This window comes from Chelonia mydas, chromosome 3 (assembly GCF_015237465.2).
Source record: "Chelonia mydas isolate rCheMyd1 chromosome 3, rCheMyd1.pri.v2, whole genome shotgun sequence".
Taxonomy (NCBI): Eukaryota; Metazoa; Chordata; order Testudines; family Cheloniidae; genus Chelonia; species Chelonia mydas.
The window spans coordinates 9,732,327-9,751,018 of NC_057851.1; the positions used below are offsets into that span (position 1 = coordinate 9,732,327).

At 47.7% G+C, this 18,692-nt stretch overlaps 1 long non-coding RNA gene across 2 annotated transcripts; it reads right to left on the minus strand.

Annotated features, from left to right (window-relative positions):
* Positions 1 to 2,530: 2,530 nt before the first annotated feature.
* Positions 2,531 to 14,380, minus strand: LOC122465285. Of its 2 annotated transcripts, none has more exons than XR_006290018.1 (3): positions 14,207 to 14,380; positions 3,612 to 3,698; positions 2,531 to 2,833 (listed from the first exon to the last, which is right to left on the minus strand). It is a non-coding gene; the product is annotated as an uncharacterized LOC122465285 (long non-coding RNA). The 2 variants fall into 2 exon arrangements; XR_006290017.1 differs by having other exon boundaries at positions 13,999 to 14,379.
* Between the last annotated feature and the right edge of the window lie 4,312 nt (positions 14,381 to 18,692).

Below are 18,692 nucleotides of genomic sequence, written 5' to 3' on the forward strand. Positions count from 1 at the left end.
TCTCTGGCTGCGTGGCTACCCCTGCTCCTCCTGAGTCCTCCGCCCATGTTCGCAGGGCCACATTCCGAAAGGGGCTTTAGAGGGGGGGTTGGATGGGGGTGGGGTCCCGGGGGACCTGTTAGGGGGTGGGGGTGTGGATAGGGGTCGGGGCAGTCAGGGAGCAGGGGGGTTTGGATAGGGTGTGGGGTTCCAGGGGGCTGGGGGGGGGGTCCCAGGAGGGGACAGTCAGGGGACAAGGAGTGGGGGGGGGGGTTGCATAGGGGTGGGGTCCCAGGGGGCCTGTCAGGGGGTGGGGATGTGGATAGGGGTCGGGGTCCCAGAGGGCCTGTTAGGGGGTGGGGGTTTAGATAGAGATCTGGGCAGTCAGGGAGTAGGGGGGGTTGGACAGGGGGTGGGGTCCTGGAGGGGCGGTTAGGGGCAGGGGGGTCCCAGGAGGGGGCAGTCAGGGGAGAAGGAGTAGGGGGGGTTGGATGGGTCAAGAGTTCTGAGGGGGGCAGCCAGGGGGTAGGAAGTGGGAGGGGGCAGTTAGGGTTTGGGGAATCACAGTCTTCCCTACCCGGCCCTCCATACAGTTTTGGAACCCCGATGTGGCCCTCCGGCCAAAAAGTTTGCCCACCCCTGCCTTTAGGGTAGTAGGGCCTAAGACTCATCCCACCCTGTCCTGTGGTGTGGCCCCTTTAAGGTTTGGGACCCAATGGTCTACGAAAATGACCAAGGCAGATATGGCAAGAGAGGAAGCTGTCCCAAGGGAATAGTCTGTGTTTGTGGGAAACCTGGGTTGCTATTCCTTTACGGGCCCGGGACCAGGAGCTTTGTGGAGAGGCTGAGGCACGGCTCCCTTCTCCCCCAAAGCCAGCCCGGGGAAAGAGGGCTGTATATATGCTGCCTCTTCCCTTGAACCAGAGTGAGACTCCAGGACGAGGCTGTCTGCTGAACCCTTGGAGCAGGGGGACTCATTGGAGACAGGGACCTGCTGAAGGAGACAGCACAGAGGGCCTGAAGTAATGAACACAGCCCAGCCAGGGGAGCTGTAGGCATAGAAGGCACACGGAAGGCACACAGTCTGACACACGACCCCAGCCCCAAGCAGGAAGGCTGGGACGATTCCCAAACTTGAAGGGAGAATCGAGGCCAGGAACGCCAAGACTAAAATCCTCCCCATCCCCAAGCAGGAGGGTTGGGAGGACCCTAAAGGGGAGCCCTTCTCGGGGGAAGCTGTGCAAACGAAATACATTAGATCCCAGGAGAAGGGAGCTGTTGTGTAAGGATTATGGAGGTGACTGGTTTATTTCTGAACCCCAGTAGAGGCCAGAGTGCCTGCTGGGCCTTGCTGGACCACAAGGGGGTGCTCAGAGATGGTGCCTGCAACAATGTCCCAGTGTGGGCCATCCTCAACGCAACTGAGATTTGCAGGGACTCAGCAGCTCACAGGCCCAGATCCTTATATAGTTCCATAAGAAATGCACGTGGTTCTGTAGGGTGGAAGAACAGAGGGCTTATTTAAACGAACACTTAGTTTGTGGCAAGCTTGCATGTAAATCTAACCTGCTGCGCTCTGTGTCTGTGTGGACCCTTCTGCTGTGCACTAAAAGCTCTCTAGTGTGCTTTAATCTCCCTGCTTTGAAATGGGACTAGATTAACGTGCACCAGGGAATGTTTAGTGAGCGTCAGTGGGGACACTTAGTGCATGGTGGGTAGTGTTACACCTTAGCTTCCCACGAACTAAGTGTTCATGTAGACAACCCCAGAGCTACACAGATACAATGTCCCTGCCACTGAAGAGTTGACCAGCTAAAAGAGGCAGGGACTGAGGCAAACACAACAAGACAGTGTGCAAAGTGAGGGGTGACCATTTAAGGGTAGGTCTACCCTGCAATCTGGAGATGCTAGCTAGATCAATGGTAGCTCGGGTATGTCTACTTGTGCTAGTCATGACTGATTGCAGTGGGGACACACCCTAAGTGTGAATGCTTTTGAAGCACGGAGGATTTGGAGTAGCTTCTTAAAGGTGGAGAGATGGAGGGAAGTTGAGGTTATTCAGGCATGTGGAAAAAAGTATAAATGCATGCAAGCCGAGGTCTGAAATGTACATATGTAACCCACGCCTACTTGGTATGGCACTCTGTCCCCCTCTAGTGGTGGCTAGACCAGGCAGTAGAGGCTCATGCATTAAGCTCCAGAGGTTCCCAATTTTGATCCCAGGTGCCTGGGACCTGTAGGCATTACACATGGGTCACAGAAAGGCTTTAATCCTTATTGAAGAAACATAGTTTAACAGCTTGGGACTGATTCTCCATCACCTTGTGCCTTTTCAAACCATTTACACCCGTGCACAGTGGGTGTAAAAAGCCACCCTTCCGGCAGGGTGTCATTCTGCACCCACTTTGCACAGATGTAAAGGACTCCACAGAGTGTATCTAGTGGAGAATCAGGCCTGTTGCTTTCAAATAAACTAGTTCATCTCAATTCTATGGCCTGTCTAGTGAGTCCATCACCATAGCATCTAGGCACCAGTGCAAGACAACGCACATTTATTATTTGATTATTTTATTTACTGTTTGAGTGCCCAGAGTGGGCGTGGTACAGTGCCCAGAGGTCCCTGCCACCTGGATCTTACAATCTATGTTGCTGTTGATGTTACTAGTCTCCATTCTTGGGATGTTCAACTCAGCACAGCGGGTTCTTTAGTGCTTTGGGTGGCAGCAGGTCATTAACCCAGCCAAGCATGTTCCGGTCCTTTTCTCACCAAATTTGCAGCCCCACAGTCGGCACCGGCCACCCATATGATACCAGTTGCTTTTACATTTCCGTGTGTCTTTAAATGAAAAGCTTCCTGTAAAATAAACACGGAAAGTCACTGTGGTTTCAAGAAAGAAGACACTGCCAGCTATCCAGTGCTGGAGAGTGAGACGTCTAGTTCAGAGCCTGGTACATCTACATTCCAGTGAATTCATTCCCACTAGGGCAAAATATTGTTGCAAGAAAAGTGTTCAGTCTAAAGAAAATGTTAACGATCATGCACACTGTCAACTACAAATGGCACACACTAGAGTTATTGCCTCCAGGACATTGACAGACATGGACGATACAATTTGAAGCACAAGAATTCAACAATCCCACCTTGTGATCTCCTGATATCTACTGAACTGTGTGACCCAGCAGGAGCTGAACGGCCAACTTTCCTTAGGAACAGCACCAGAACAGAGACATTGAGGGGCAACCTGATGATCACAGGGGTGGGGTTCCAGATCTCCCAAGATGCAGTCTGGACTCTGGCTTTAAGCAAGCTACCACTGTGACAGTTTCCCCATAAAATAGAGAAAATGATAAGATATAGCACTCGTCATCTGTAGACCTCAAGGGCAGCTCATATTCGTGATCATTTTTATAGATGGGGAAACAGGCTGAGGGAGTGTAAATGAATTTCCAAAGGTCACACAGAAGATCAGTAGCAAAGCTGAGACTGGAATCCAGGATTCTAGACTGCAACTTCTTGCTGTGACCACTGAACCACGTGACCCTAAAGGCATGTTTTGAGGATTAACTGGTTAAGGTTTGAAGATGCTAAGTGGGTATCAGTTTTCACCATCCCATCCCTGTGTGCGCCTTACCTTGAGCTGTCTGGAGGCCCAGGAAGAGAACAAGAAGCAGAAGGTAAAGGATCCTCATGGCTGGAGGTGGGCTGGGGTCTCAGTTGTCTGAAGAGGAAAGCAGAGAAGCAGATCAGGATTGAAGCTTCTTAATAGATGGAGTGGGAGGCTCCCTGGGCCAGATTCTGTGTTACATCTCTCAGGGAGCACAGCCCAAGGTGGGAGGGAGGGCAGGAATCATAGAAGATCAGGGAGTACAGCAATATGCCAGTGTTGTGCCTCTCTAACACTGGGTTGCTCCCCCCTGTTGCATGGCAGCCCAGAACTGCCAGAGCATAAAGCACTCTGGCCATTCCCTCTTCCACCCCAGGCAGGGTCTCCACAGGAGGGCAATGTAGGGCTCCTATGCCAGCCCTGTGCTTCCTCTGTTCAGGGGTGTGTGTGTAGGAATAACTGGGCCCTAGCAGGCCAGCTCTGCTTGTGACCTTAACTGGTGGAAAGTGCGCAGAGGTTCCTAAATTGTCACACTGGCTTGTGATGCACAATTGTGTAAGAAAGATGGAAAAAGGAGAGAGGGAGGCTGCATTAATGTAAACAAAGAGGTATAATAATACCGCCCCACAACTGTGTTAAAGCCACATCTGGCAAACAAGAGGAGTTGTGAGACCAGAAATTAAGTCTCATTGGTGGACAAAATAATGAAGGGATGCACTTATTCCATTCATCAGCCCCTTTAAGAAGTCTTTGGGGAAGGAAAGAGGGCAGAGGAAGGATTTTCATTGTGACACACCGGTGGGGATGCCAGGCCATCACCACTGCACCAGCAAGGACCCTCGCTTGATATATGTGAGATCCTGCTCTGTTTTATCCTCCCTTGTGTGTCCCTTTCCGTCCCGCACTATTTTCGGCCTGTCTTAGCTCTCTCTTTCAGGTTTTCACCTGAAACTGAAATCAACTGCACTGCACAGCACCAGCTCAATGAGATGAGATGGCTCACCCAGCAGCGCTTGGCCTGAGAAGGAGCAATGATGGAAAGCGACCTGACCAAACCAACCAGATGATGTCCCTAACCGGGGAGGTGAGCCAGGGTCTAAAGCAACAGCTGCCGTGGCCGACCTACCAGCCCAAAGCATCCACCTGTGACTGATCAGCTGCCCTGTATCCAGAGAACATCAACAAAAGACTTATTCCCCCAAATTTTACTATCCTGTCGCGTCTTCACTTTTTCCGTATGTCTGTTTTATTGAAAGAAGGGAAGTGACTGTCATTCCCAACGCAGAATTGAACAAGAAAACTAACCCTTTCTTCCCCACCAAGAACTGCTTGGTGGGCTAAAAGACTCTAACCGAGACCTCTCCTGCTCAAAAAGGTCTGATATAGGTTTAATTAAATGTGTTTTGGATAATCAGGCAGTTTCAGTTTCAGTGCTTTTTGCCTTGTTTTGGTTCTTTTCCTTTCGTGGGTCTCAGTCGATATGTTTCTAATCTTGGCCATGAATTTCCTAGTGTGCTTGCCATGGTACTAAGCATGCTAAGGTCTCTGTACTTGGAACCCCAGACCTTGTTTAAGCATTCTTACAACTACAGTACCCACCTGCTGAAGAGAAGAAACAGATTGACAGAGCCAGAAGAGTACCCAGAAGTCACCTACTACAGGACAGGCCCAACAAAGAAAATAACAGAACGCCACTAGCCATCACCTTCAGCCCCCAACTAAAACCTCTCCAATGCATCATCAAGGATCTACAACCTATCCTGAAGGACGACCCATCACTCTCACAGATCTTGGGAGACAGGCCAGTCCTTGCTTACAGACAGCCCCCCAACCTGAAGCAAATACTCACCAGCAACCACATACCACACAACAGAACCACTAACCCAGGAACCGATCCTTGCAACAAAGCCCGTTGCCAACTGTGTCCACATATCTATTCAGGGGACACCACCATAGGGCCTAATCACATCAGCCACACTATCAGAGGCTTGTTCACCTGCACATCTACCAATGTGATATATGCCATCATGTACCAGCAATGACCCTCTGCCATGTACAAAGGTCAAACTGGACAGTCTCTACGTAAAAGAATAAATGGACACAAATCAGATATCAAGAATTATAACATTCATAATGTTAGTCAGTCAGAGAACACTACTGTCATAAATATAAGGGGAAGGGTAAACCCCTTTAAAATCCCTCCTGGCCAGAGGAAATCTCCTCTCACCTGTAAAGGGTTAAGAAGCTAAAGGTAACCTCGCTGGCACCTGACCAAAATGACCAATGAGGAGACAAGATACTTTCAAAAGCTGGGAGGAGGGAGAGAAACAAGGGGTATGTGTCTGTCTATATTTTGTCTTTGCCGGGGATAGACCAGGAATGAAGCCTTAGAACTTTTAGTAAGTAATCTAGCTAGGTACATGTTAGATTATGATTTCTTTAAATGGCTGAGAAAAGAATTGTGCTGAATAGAATAACTATTTCTGTCTGTGTATCTTTTTTGTAACTTAAGGTTTTGCCTAGAGGGGTTCTCTATGTTTTGAATCTAATTACCCTGTAAGGTATCTACCATCCTGATTTTACAGGGGGGATTTCTTATTTCTAATTACTTCTATTTCTATTAAAAGTCTTCTTGTAAGAAAACTGAATGCTTTTTCATTGTTCTCAGATCCAAGGGTTTGGGTCTGTGGTCACCTATGCAAATTGGTGAGGCTTTTTATCCAACATTTCCCTGGAAAGGGGGGGGGTGCAAGTGTTGGGAGGATTGTTCATTGTTTTTAAGATCCAAGGGTCTGGGTCTGTAGTCACCTAGGCAAATTGGTGAGGCTTTTTTTACCAAACCTTGTCCAGGAAGTGGGGTGCAAGGTTTTGGGAAGTATTTTGGGGGGAAAGATGTGTCCAAACAGCTCTTCCCCAGTAACCAGTATTTGTTTGGTGGTGGTAGCGGCCAATCCAAGGACAAAGGGTGGAATATTTTGTACCTTGGGGAAGTTTTGACCTAAGCTGGTAAAGATAAGCTTAGGAGGTTTTTCATGCAGGTCCCCACATCTGTACCCTAGAGTTCAGAGTGGGGGAGGAACCTTGACATGGTGGCAGCGTGGTGGGATTAACCTGAAATCATTTTGAGATCCAGTTGAGATTTTAAAAAGAGATTTTTCTTTCCTTTGGAAAGGAAGTCCAGAAGCAGCTGAAACTGAAAGCAGCTTGTTTTTTTCTCTGCTTTGTGGCCAAGCAGAGACAAAAGGGCATTATCTTTGTGAATTGCAGGTTTTCTTTGCCTGGAGGCAGGGTACTTAACTCCTGCAGGGAAATTCACAGTCTTCCAACCCAGAGTTTTTTTTTTTCCTAAAAGTAAATAGAAGGGGGGGTGTTCTACCCATTTGCCTGGAGACAAAAGTGGCAGGGGTTTTTTTTTTTTGGATTTTGATTTTTTACAAGGAGCACAAGTTTAAAAAGGAAACTTGTTTTTTCTTTGGGCTGGGTAAACAGGTTTCAAAGTAGCTGGAAGTTTTTGCTTTGATTTGGGCCCAGAGCAGAGACAAGGGAATTGTCTTTTTTTTTGTAGGCTGACAATCACTATCAGAGAATAGGTATTCTATTCCAGCACAGCAAAATTTTACAGCCAAGTTTTGTTTGTTTATTTCTAAACCTCGGGTGTAAAGTTAGTTAAAAACAGAGAGTTTAGGATGACAGAATCCACGGCACAACAAAAGATGGAATTAGCCAGATTTCAGGCTGAGGAAAAACAAAAGGAACATGAAAGACAGATAGAACTCATGCGGCTGGAGAAGGAGGTACAGGAGGCTGCCCACAGGAGGGAAATGGAGGCAAGGAAGCATGAGGAGGAGGAGAAGGAAAAAGCAAGGAAGCATGTGGAGGAGGAGAAGGAAAAAGAGAGGAAGCATGTGGAGGAGGAGAAGGAAAAAGAGAGGAAGCATGCACTGGAGATGGAGAAGGTAAAGGCTCAGCAGAATATACCAACAAACCCTAGCAATCCTTCTCCAGGTACCACTCCCCATCCCAGAAAGTTCCCCACCTACAAGGCAGGTGATGATACTGAGGCCTTAGAAAACTTCGAAAGGGCCTGCCTTGGGTACAACATCTCTACTGACCAATACATGGTAGAGCTGAGGCCGCAGCTCAGTGGACCCTTAGCTGAGGTGGCAGCTGAAATGCCTAAAGAACACATGAACAAGTATGAACTGTTTAAATCCAAGGCAAGAGTCAGAATGGGGATAACACCCGAGCAGTCTCGTCGGAGGTTCAGAGCCCTAAGGTGGAAACCAGACGTGTCATTTACCCGACATGCCTACCATATTGTGAAGCATTGGGATGCCTGGATATCCGGAGCAAGTGTTGAATCTCCAGTAAATTTGCCCTTCCTAATGCAAATGGAACAATTCTTAGAGGGTGTTCCTGAGGAAATAGAAAGATACATCCTAGATGGGAAGCCCAAAACTGTAATCGAGGCAGGAGAGATTGGAGCCAGATGGGTGGAGGTGGCAGAGAAGAAGAAAACTGGTCGCAGTTGGAGCGGAGACCAGAAGGGACAACCCCAGACCACACCCTATTACCGGGGGCCGCCCAAAGCCCCACCTACCTCCCAAAGAACCCTCCAGACCCCTTATCATCCCTCCACCCCGTTCTCCAGCAACCCTCCTCGCCCCAGTGACCAGTCAGCTGGACGATGTTTTAAATGTAACGAGCTGGGGCATGTAAAGGCCAACTGCCCCAAGAACCCCAACAGATTACAGTTCATTGCACCGGAATCGCACCAGAGGTCCACAGGCCCAGATACCTCCCAGATACCCTTGGAGTGGAGGGAAACTGTGAGTGTGGGCGGGAAGAAGGTCACCGCGTGGAGGGACACCGGAGCACAAGTGTCAGCTATCCATGCTTCCTTAGTGGACCCCAATTTAATCAACCCAGAGATCCAAGTGACGATTCAACCCTTCAAGTCCAACTCTTTCGATTTGCCTACAGCCAAGTTGCCTGTCCAGTACAAGGGCTGGTCAGGAATGTGGACTTTTGCAGTCTATGATGATTATCCCATCCCCATGCTGTTGGGGGAAGACTTGGCCAATCATGTGAAGCAGGCCAAGAGGGTGGGAACGGTCACCCGCAGCCAGGCTAAACAAGCCGTGAGGCCTAGCTCTGCTCCGAAAACTTCTATCAGGACCCGGTCAGAGGTGATGGACCCGGACCCCAGGCCAATGTCTGCAACAGCAGTAGTGGATCCAGTCCCAGAGACCCAGACGGAACCAGTCCCAGAACCGGAACCAGCCGAACAACCAACACCAGACCCATTGTCAGCCCTGAATCCAGTACTTGCAACCTCAACACCAGAGGGCCCCACCGACCCTGAACCGGCAGCAGCCGATAACCCGACACAAGAGGCTCAGCCGGAGCCTGAATCCCAACATAGTGCACCAGCGGAGAGCGGTTCACAGTCAACAGAAACAGCTCCATCCCCTATATCGCTTCCAGAGGGACCAAGCCTAGGTCCACAATCCAATGAGGAACTGATGTCTCCAGCATCAAGGGAACAGTTCCAGACCGAACAGGAAGCAGATGAAAGCCTCCAGAGAGCTTGGACGGCGGCATGGAGCAACCCACCGCCTCTCAGCTCTTCTAATCGATCCAGGTTTGTTGTAGAAAGAGGACTTTTATACAAGGAAACTCTTTCTGGTGGACACCAGGAAGACTGGCATCCTCAGAGACAGCTGGTAGTTCCAACTAAATACCGGGCCAAGCTCTTGAGCTTAGCCCATGATCACCCTAGTGGCCATGCTGGGGTGAACAGGACCAAAGACCGTTTGGGGGGGTCATTCCACTGGGAGGGAATGGGCAAGGATGTTTCTACCTATGTCCAGTCTTGTGAGGTGTGCCAAAGAGTGGGAAAGCCCCAAGACCAGGTCAAAGCCCCTCTCCAGCCACTCCCCATCATTGAAGTTCCATTTCAGCGAGTAGCTGTGGATATTCTGGGTCCTTTTGCGAAAAAGACACCCAGAGGAAAGCAGTACATACTGACTTTCATGGATTTTGCCACCCGATGGCCGGAAGCAGTAGCTCTAAGCAACACCAGGGCTAAAAGTGTGTGCCAGGCACTAGCAGACATTTTTGCCAGGGTAGGTTGGCCCTCCGACATCCTCACAGATGCAGGGACTAATTTCCTGGCAGGAACTATGAAAAACCTTTGGGAAGCTCATGGGGTAAATCACTTGGTTGCCACTCCTTACCACCATCAAACAAATGGCATGGTGGAGAAGTTTAATGGAACTTTGGGGGCCATGATACGTAAATTCGTAAATGAGCACTCCAATGATTGGGACCTAGTGTTGCAGCAGTTGCTCTTTGCCTACAGAGCTGTACCACACCCCAGTTTAGGGTTTTCCCCATTTGAACTTGTATATGGCCGTGAGGTTAAGGGGCCATTGCAGTTGGTGAAGCAGCAATGGGAGGGATTTACACCTTCTCCAGGAACTAACATTCTGGACTTTGTAACCAACCTACAAAACACCCTCCGAACCTCTTTAGCCCTTGCTAAAGAAAACTTACAGGATACTCAAAAAGAACAAAAAGCCTGGTATGATAAACATGCCAGAGAGCGTTCCTTCAAAGTAGGGGACCAGGTCATGGTGTTAAAGGCGCTCCAGGCCCATAAAATGGAAGCATCGTGGGAAGGGCCATTCACGGTCCAGGAGCGCCTGGGAGCTGTTAATTATCTCATAGCATTCCCCACCTCCAACCGAAAGCCTAAGGTGTACCATATTAATTCTCTAAAGCCCTTTTATTCCAGAGAATTAAAGGTTTGTCAGTTTACAGCCCAGGGAGGAGACGACGCTGAGTGGCCTGAAGGTGTCTACTACGAAGGGAAATGTGCTGGTGGTGTGGAAGAGGTGAACCTCTCCATGACCCTTGGGCGTATGCAGCGACAGCAGATCCAGGAGCTGTGCACTAGCTACGCGCCAACGTTCTCAGCCACCCCAGGACTGACTGAACGGGCATACCACTCCATTGACACAGGTAATGCTCGCCCAATTAGAGTCCAACCTTACCGGGTGTCTCCTCAAGCTAAAACTGCTATAGAACGGGAGATCCGAGATATGTTACGGATGGGTGTAATCCGCCCCTCTGAAAGTGCATGGGCATCTCCAGTGGTTCTAGTTCCCAAACCAGATGGGGAAATACGTTTTTGCGTGGACTACCGTAAGCTAAATGCTGTAACTCGCCCAGACAACTATCCAATGCCACGCACAGATGAACTATTAGAGAAACTGGGACGGGCCCAGTTCATCTCTACCTTGGACTTAACCAAGGGGTACTGGCAGGTACCGCTAGATGAATCTGCCAAGGAAAGGTCAGCCTTCACCACACATCTCGGGCTGTATGAATTCAATGTACTCCCTTTCGGGCTGCGAAATGCACCCGCCACCTTCCAAAGACTTGTAGATGGTCTCCTAGCGGGATTAGGAGAATATGCAGTCGCCTACCTTGACGATGTGGCCATATTTTCGGATTCCTGGGCAGACCACCTGGAACATCTACAAAAAGTCCTTGAGCGCATAAGGGAGGCAGGACTAACTGTTAAGGCTAAGAAGTGTCAAATAGGCCTAAACAGAGTGACTTACCTTGGACACCAGGTGGGTCAAGGAACTATCAGCCCCCTACAGGCCAAAGTGGATGCTATCCAAAAGTGGCCTGTCCCAAAGTCAAAGAAACAGGTTCAATCCTTCTTAGGCTTGGCCGGTTATTACAGACGATTTGTACCGCACTACAGCCAAATCGCCGCCCCACTGACAGACCTAACCAAAAAGAAACAGCCAAATGCGGTTCAGTGGACTGAAAAGTGTCAGAAGGCCTTTAACAAGCTTAAAGCGACACTCATGTCTGACCCTGTACTAAGGGCCCCAGACTTTGACAAACCGTTCCTAGTAACCACAGATGCGTCCGAGCGTGGTGTGGGAGCAGTTTTAATGCAGAAAGGACCTGATCAAGAATTCCACCCTGTAGTGTTTCTCAGCAAAAAACTGTCTGAGAGGGAAAGCCACTGGTCAGTCACTGAAAAAGAATGTTACGCCATTGTCTACGCTCTGGAAAAGCTACGCCCATATGTTTGGGGACGGCGTTTCCACCTGCAAACCGACCATGCTGCACTGAAGTGGCTTCACACGGTCAAAGAAAATAGCAAAAAACTTCTTCGGTGGAGTTTAGCTCTCCAAGATTTTGATTTCGACATCCAACACATCTCAGGAGCTTCTAACAAAGTGGCTGATGCACTCTCCCGTGAAAGTTTCCCAGAATCAACTGGTTAAAATCGTCCTTGAGATGTAGAAAATATTGTTAGTCTTTATGTACTTGGTAGTATATTTAGAGATGCATGTGTCTTATTAACTCTGTTTTTCCTAGAGCTCCAGGAAGAAATCCCAGCCAGTGTTTCACCCTAGCTGAGATTTGGGGGGCGTGTCATAAATATAAGGGGAAGGGTAAACCCCTTTAAAATCCCTCCTGGCCAGAGGAAATCTCCTCTCACCTGTAAAGGGTTAAGAAGCTAAAGGTAACCTCGCTGGCACCTGACCAAAATGACCAATGAGGAGACAAGATACTTTCAAAAGCTGGGAGGAGGGAGAGAAACAAGGGGTATGTGTCTGTCTATATTTTGTCTTTGCCGGGGATAGACCAGGAATGAAGCCTTAGAACTTTTAGTAAGTAATCTAGCTAGGTACATGTTAGATTATGATTTCTTTAAATGGCTGAGAAAAGAATTGTGCTGAATAGAATAACTATTTCTGTCTGTGTATCTTTTTTGTAACTTAAGGTTTTGCCTAGAGGGGTTCTCTATGTTTTGAATCTAATTACCCTGTAAGGTATCTACCATCCTGATTTTACAGGGGGGATTTCTTATTTCTAATTACTTCTATTTCTATTAAAAGTCTTCTTGTAAGAAAACTGAATGCTTTTTCATTGTTCTCAGATCCAAGGGTTTGGGTCTGTGGTCACCTATGCAAATTGGTGAGGCTTTTTATCCAACATTTCCCTGGAAAGGGGGGGGTGCAAGTGTTGGGAGGATTGTTCATTGTTTTTAAGATCCAAGGGTCTGGGTCTGTAGTCACCTAGGCAAATTGGTGAGGCTTTTTTACCAAACCTTGTCCAGGAAGTGGGGTGCAAGGTTTTGGGAAGTATTTTGGGGGGAAAGACGTGTCCAAACAGCTCTTCTCCAGTAACCAGTATTTGTTTGGTGGTGGTAGCGGCCAATCCAAGGACAAAGGGTGGAATATTTTGTACCTTGGGGAAGTTTTGACCTAAGCTGGTAAAGATAAGCTTAGGAGGTTTTTCATGCAGGTCCCCACATCTGTACCCTAGAGTTCAGAGTGGGGGAGGAACCTTGACAACTACAATCTCTCTGGTCACTCGATTACAGACCTAAAAGTCGCAGTATTACAACAAAAAGACTTCAAAAACAGACTCCAACAAGAGACTGCTGAATTGGAATTAATTTGCAAACTGGATACAATTAACTTAGGCTTGAATAGAGACTGGGAGTGGATGGGTCATTACACAAAGTAAAACTATTTCTCCATGTTTATTCCTCCCCCCCCCGCCCACTGTTCCTCAGATGTTCTTGTCAACTGCTGCAAATGGCCCACCTTGATTATCACTACAAACGGTTTTCTACTTCTCCACCCCACTCCTGCTGGTATTAGCTCATCTTAAGTGATCGCTCTCCTTACAGTGTGTATGATAACACCCATTGTTTCATGTTCTCTGTGTATATAAATCTCCCCACTGTATTTTCCACTGAATGCATCCGATGAAGTGAGCTGTAGCTCACGAAAGCTTATGCTCAAATAAATTGGTTAGTCTCTAAGGTGCCACAAGTCCTCCTTTTCTTTTTGCGAATACAGACTAACACGGCTGCTACTCTGAAACTATTAATGTTGTACAGTGACAGGTCATGTGAACACCTTTGACTCTTTGGGCCCTTATGTTCCATCAGAATCAGTATAACAGGAGGAATTCTCCACGGGGGCTGTTCCAGACTCTTTATGACCCACATCCACTGCTGGTAAAGGTCCACCTGGTCCTGCCTTCCATCAGCCAGAAAATCTCTCTCTACCCAGCACAGTGCTCCCCCCAGCTCCCTCTGCAGCACTGAGAACTGGCAATTCCAAGGTGCTGAAGACGTGAAATTCACTAACCTTGGGGACAAGCTATTGTCACAGTGTCATTTATGCAGAAAAACTCAACTAATGAAACCTTTAAGGGTTAGAAACGACTGTACCTTCCCCTGAGGATATCAGCTCCTCACACGGGGGACCCCAGGGGCCCTGGCACAGTGTTACTCATTTGGCAATGGCAGAATCAAGCCCCATGAGTTTAAAATGAGCAAAAGAGCAAGTTCCAAACCACGTACCTTCCCACAGATGCTCTCCTAGTTCAGTTGGAGGCAGGCAGTTCTCTAGGAGGCTTGTCCTGTGCTACAGAACAGCTCTCACGCCAAAGCAGCTAAGATCCATTCCCGTCTCCAGTCCATAAGAGCAGTTCCAGCTCTCACTCTTCTAGGGATTTGAAATCCCTCCTGGAGGGAGGTTGTTTCTGCTCTAAGATTGTGGATACTTTACCTTTCCTGAAGTCTGGTGCAGACAAGACAGGCCGAGGCACAAAGGAAAATGGGGCTTCCCGTTCGCTGTCTCCTAAATGTGGCAATGGCAGCACAAGCTGCTTCATAAAATAGGCCTTAAATGTGCAGGATCAGCATTTATCTGCATTGCAGAATGGAAGCTCATTGGCTGGACACCAGGCAGAGCAGAGAGTAAATGAAAAGATGTTCTTTTCCCATGGAAACCCCCTTCTTTCCCCAGAAGTGTCAAACTTAGGACTGTGCTCTTCACTTAAATGCAAAACACCCAACTGTAACACTGGAAAAAACCCATAGCTACCTGAAACTGTAGAACTGTTTTAATAGTATTCGGGGGGGGGTTTCCTGACACCAGGTGGGACTTTCAAAACTGCCGAAGTGATGTAGGAGCCAGAGGGGCGGACGGACAACTGGCTACGTGGTCAGTTGAAGTCAATAAAACTATTCCAGTTTACATTAGCTGAAGGGCAGTCCCTAAGTCTTTCAAAGAAAACTAGGCTCCTAAATCACTTAGGAGTATTGTCAACCCCAACCATTCAAATATCGTGAGACAGGCCCCAAAATATCATGAGATTGGCTTAAACAACGTGAGATTTTTTAAAATATTAGGCTGGTTTCTTTTTATTTGTTTTCTGTTGTCCTAGCCTTTGGGGTTCGTGTTTTCAAGTTTTTCTCTGCGAACAGGAGGGCTAAAACACACTTTAAATAAAAAGAGAGAGTTGAAATTTCCAGGTGATCAACTGACTCCAGGAGCTGCGGCTTTACGAGAAGCACCAAATATCACAAAACTTACAATGAAACTGCGAATTGGCAACGCTGTACGTGTTTTGAAAATCCTCCTGCATTTCCTATTAACATTTCAGACTCCAGAAATAAAGTCCTGAGATTAATGATGGATGCTAAAGAGAAGTCCCATGTGAGGAGGAGTCCACCACTTCTTCAGAGATTGGTCCATGGGATAATAATGCATCTCCCCCTGTAATCTGGGAAATTGGAATTTCCAAACAAATTTTGATTCATTCAGCTTCTGTTCATAGCCAGAGAGGCAGACTCTAACTGGTGGAAATTGACATTGCTCCATTGAAGTAAATGAGCTCTGGCGATTTACACCAGCTGAGCTTCTGGCCCAGGCATGTTCATTTTGAGAGCACTTGCCATTTCAGCCATTCAAGGGCAGGCCATAAAACAGGATTCTCCACTGAGTTACTTCATTGTTATGCTGGGATAACGTCACTGAAGCCAAAGGAAATATTCTGGGGTAAAACTAGAGTAACACAGTGGGGAGCAGATCCATAGCCTGGAATTTTACTCTGGAGTAACACAAATACATGATGATCGTGCAATGTTTTATTCAGATGCACATTTTCATGCCTTTTACTGGTAGTAGATTTACTTACATCTGGTATCTCTGGTGCTAAGTCAGGGGTAAGTAGAACTGGACAAAGAAATATCCAGCAATAGTTACAGTGGGTCTGATTCTGATCTCACTTACGCTGGTGTAAATCAGGAGTAACTGCACTGCAGTTGGTGTAAAGCAGTGTAAATGAGATCAGAATCTGGCCCAGGAAGTGCAGCCTATCCTGTACAACATGTCCTCTTAAGGGGAAATTTGTGGCTGTCCCCTTCCAGGAACCTGACCCAAAGCCCATGAAAAGAGTCCTATTGACTTCAAAGACCTTTGGATCAAGCCCCAAGTGGGGATGCGTCATCGGCCCTGGGAATGCAGTGAAGAAAGAAGTTCCGTTAATAGCTGAGAGGCAGAGAAGTTCAGCTCATGATCTTTATCAGTGCAATGAGGCAGCTGCAGTGCTTAGAAGAGGGCAAAGGTTGTGAGCAGTGACTGGCTCATGGGGCTGTCTGCCGGAAGCACTGAGCCTAGGTGAAACTGACAGTGTCTAGTACTTGCTGTTTGCAGTCACCGAGTCCCTGCTTCCGCACGCCCTGTACCCTCATATGGAAAAACAAATAGGCCAGAGCAAATGCAAACTCACCCTAAGACCACATTTGATCCCACTGAAGTCAAAGGGAGTTTCCCATTGAACAGAGAGGGAGCAGGACTATAAACCAGCTCCTTAAATACAAAGAAGATGTAAACTGCAGGTCAAATTTCTTTCTCAGATACATCAGTGGAAGGGACAGGTTCTCCAAAGAGTCACTCACTCCAGGCTCGGTAGCCTAACTCTCCGCCCATCCAACATGGCTGCCGCAGCAACCAGCACTGAACCCAGCCTATCCTGCCATATTCCTTAGAACGTGGAAGCTGGAAGTTGCTTCCTCTTATGCAGAAAAGGAACATGGTCAGGTAGAAATAACGGGATGAATTATTACAGCATCTGAACATTCCTGAAGCCTTCACACCACATCGTCATTTTCCTGACCTGCCCTACCCTGGGATTTCACATTGTTCTTCCCGATCACTGGTTCAAAGCTTAGTCCTTGTCTAGATTAGGATTGAAAGGTGCAATTTTAGATCAAGCGTCTCCATTTTTTTTTAGCGTGTTTTGAGACAGAACTTCAGACTGGGCATTTTTCAGGCCCATGCCCCTCTCCAAGGCAAAAAAGGACATTTAATAGATAACCTTTAAGGGTATAGCTTCCTCACAGACCAGAAAGGTTTTTAAATTTGGAGACCTAGCGTCTGCCATCAGGACGATGCCTCAGTATGAGGTAAAATCTCTAAAAGATTTTTTTATTATTATTTTTATTGACAATAGATTAAATAGCTACTAAATAACTATTACTCTTAGAAATTACGAAGCAACAACAAGAAAAGTTACAGCTCTGGCATCATAGAGGACTAGGAGGTTCCATCTCACTGCCACTGCTGGTAAGGAGGAATTGAGTGGCAGTTTTGGCTGTTCCACAATTTACGATCTTGCGTGGGGGATATAAGTAGGGCTCTACCAAAGTCACATCACAGACCACAAAATCTGGTCTCCCCCATGAAATCTGGCTGTTGTAGGGGATCATGGTATTGCTACCTTCACTTCTGCTCTGCCTTCAGAGCTGGGCACCTGGCCAGCAGCTGCTGCTCTCTGGCTGCCCAGCTCTGAAGGCAGCGCCATGCAGCGCAGAAGTAAGGGTTGCATGGGATAGGTGGGTTGTCACTTTTTTGTGGGGGAGGCAGGGCCAGTCTTACAGGTGGGCAACATGGGAAACCGTTTAGGGTGCCGGGGTTGAGGGGGACACTATGGTCATCCTCCCCCAACACAGCCAAGGCCCCTTTCACCCCTGAGCACTGGGCCCGGAGCCGAGGAGAAGCAGGGAAGGTCTGGGGGCACCCTGGCCGGGGCTCCTACTATGCACTGGGCTCCATCTGCTGGTCCTGGCCAGGCTGGGGAGATACAGGACTTTCTCTTCCCCTGCACAGGCTGCTCCTGGGGCCAAGTCAGATCCACCTCTGGGAACTTCCCCCAGCTGCAGGAAGCTCTCCAGCTGCTGACTGGGAGCCCAGCTCTGAAGGCAGCATCGCCAGCAGCAGCAGCGCGGAAGTAAGGGTGGCAATACCATGACACTCGAAAATAGCCTTGAACCCCCCCCCTCCCCCCCCCCCCCCCCCACAGGAAAAAAACACTTTTGGGTCGGGATCTCCCATGGTTACAAATTTCAGTTTTAAATATCTGAAACCATGAAATTTAAGATTTTTAAAAACCTATCTACCAAAATGGACCATGAATTTGGTAGAATCCTAGATATAAGGACCTGCAGGTTGCAGGCCTGGCCCCAATATGCACTGTTGCTCAAATGTTGGCAGAGTACCTTTCCCAGATCTGAAGAATCCTAGAGTCATTGAACCATAGGGTTAGAAGGGACTGCAGGGATCAAAGAACAGCTCTGTGTAGCTCGAAAGTTTGTCTCTCTTACCATCAGAAGTTGGTCCAATAAAATATATTAATTCACCCACCTTGTCTCACATCTAGAGTGGGATCCAGATGGATAAATGCTCAAAGGAGACTCCAAAGTTTTAAAATATCATGAATCAGATTCCCCTGGTCTGATTGGTTTAAAATAATGAGACTTTTTTTTTGAAAAAAGGTTTATTTTTATTTGCTTTCTGGTTTGCGTGTCTTTAGGCTGTAATTTTCAAGTTTTTCTCCACAATCATGAAGGCAAGAAACTCAACCCACTTTATTTTCTTTCTTTCTTTCTTTTAATGGAAGCTGGGATTCCCATCTAATCACATTTCCCCCAGAACCAGGGCTTTAAAAAATGCACCATTTTTTTGCCAGAATAAAATCACAAGCATTTGTAACAGTGTAAATCCACCATCCATTGTGCTTTTCCAGATTGACATGAGGGCAGAATTTGGGCCTATAACTTTATAGAGGAAGTTTCCCAGCATGGAAAAGATGTGATTTTCCACGGCTCTCTGAGTTCTGCTAACAGCAACAAAGTACTCAGTCAGCCCGGAACGATCATATTGTGGCTTATTGTCTTATTTCACTGGTTTGTGTGGTTTTCGACTCCTG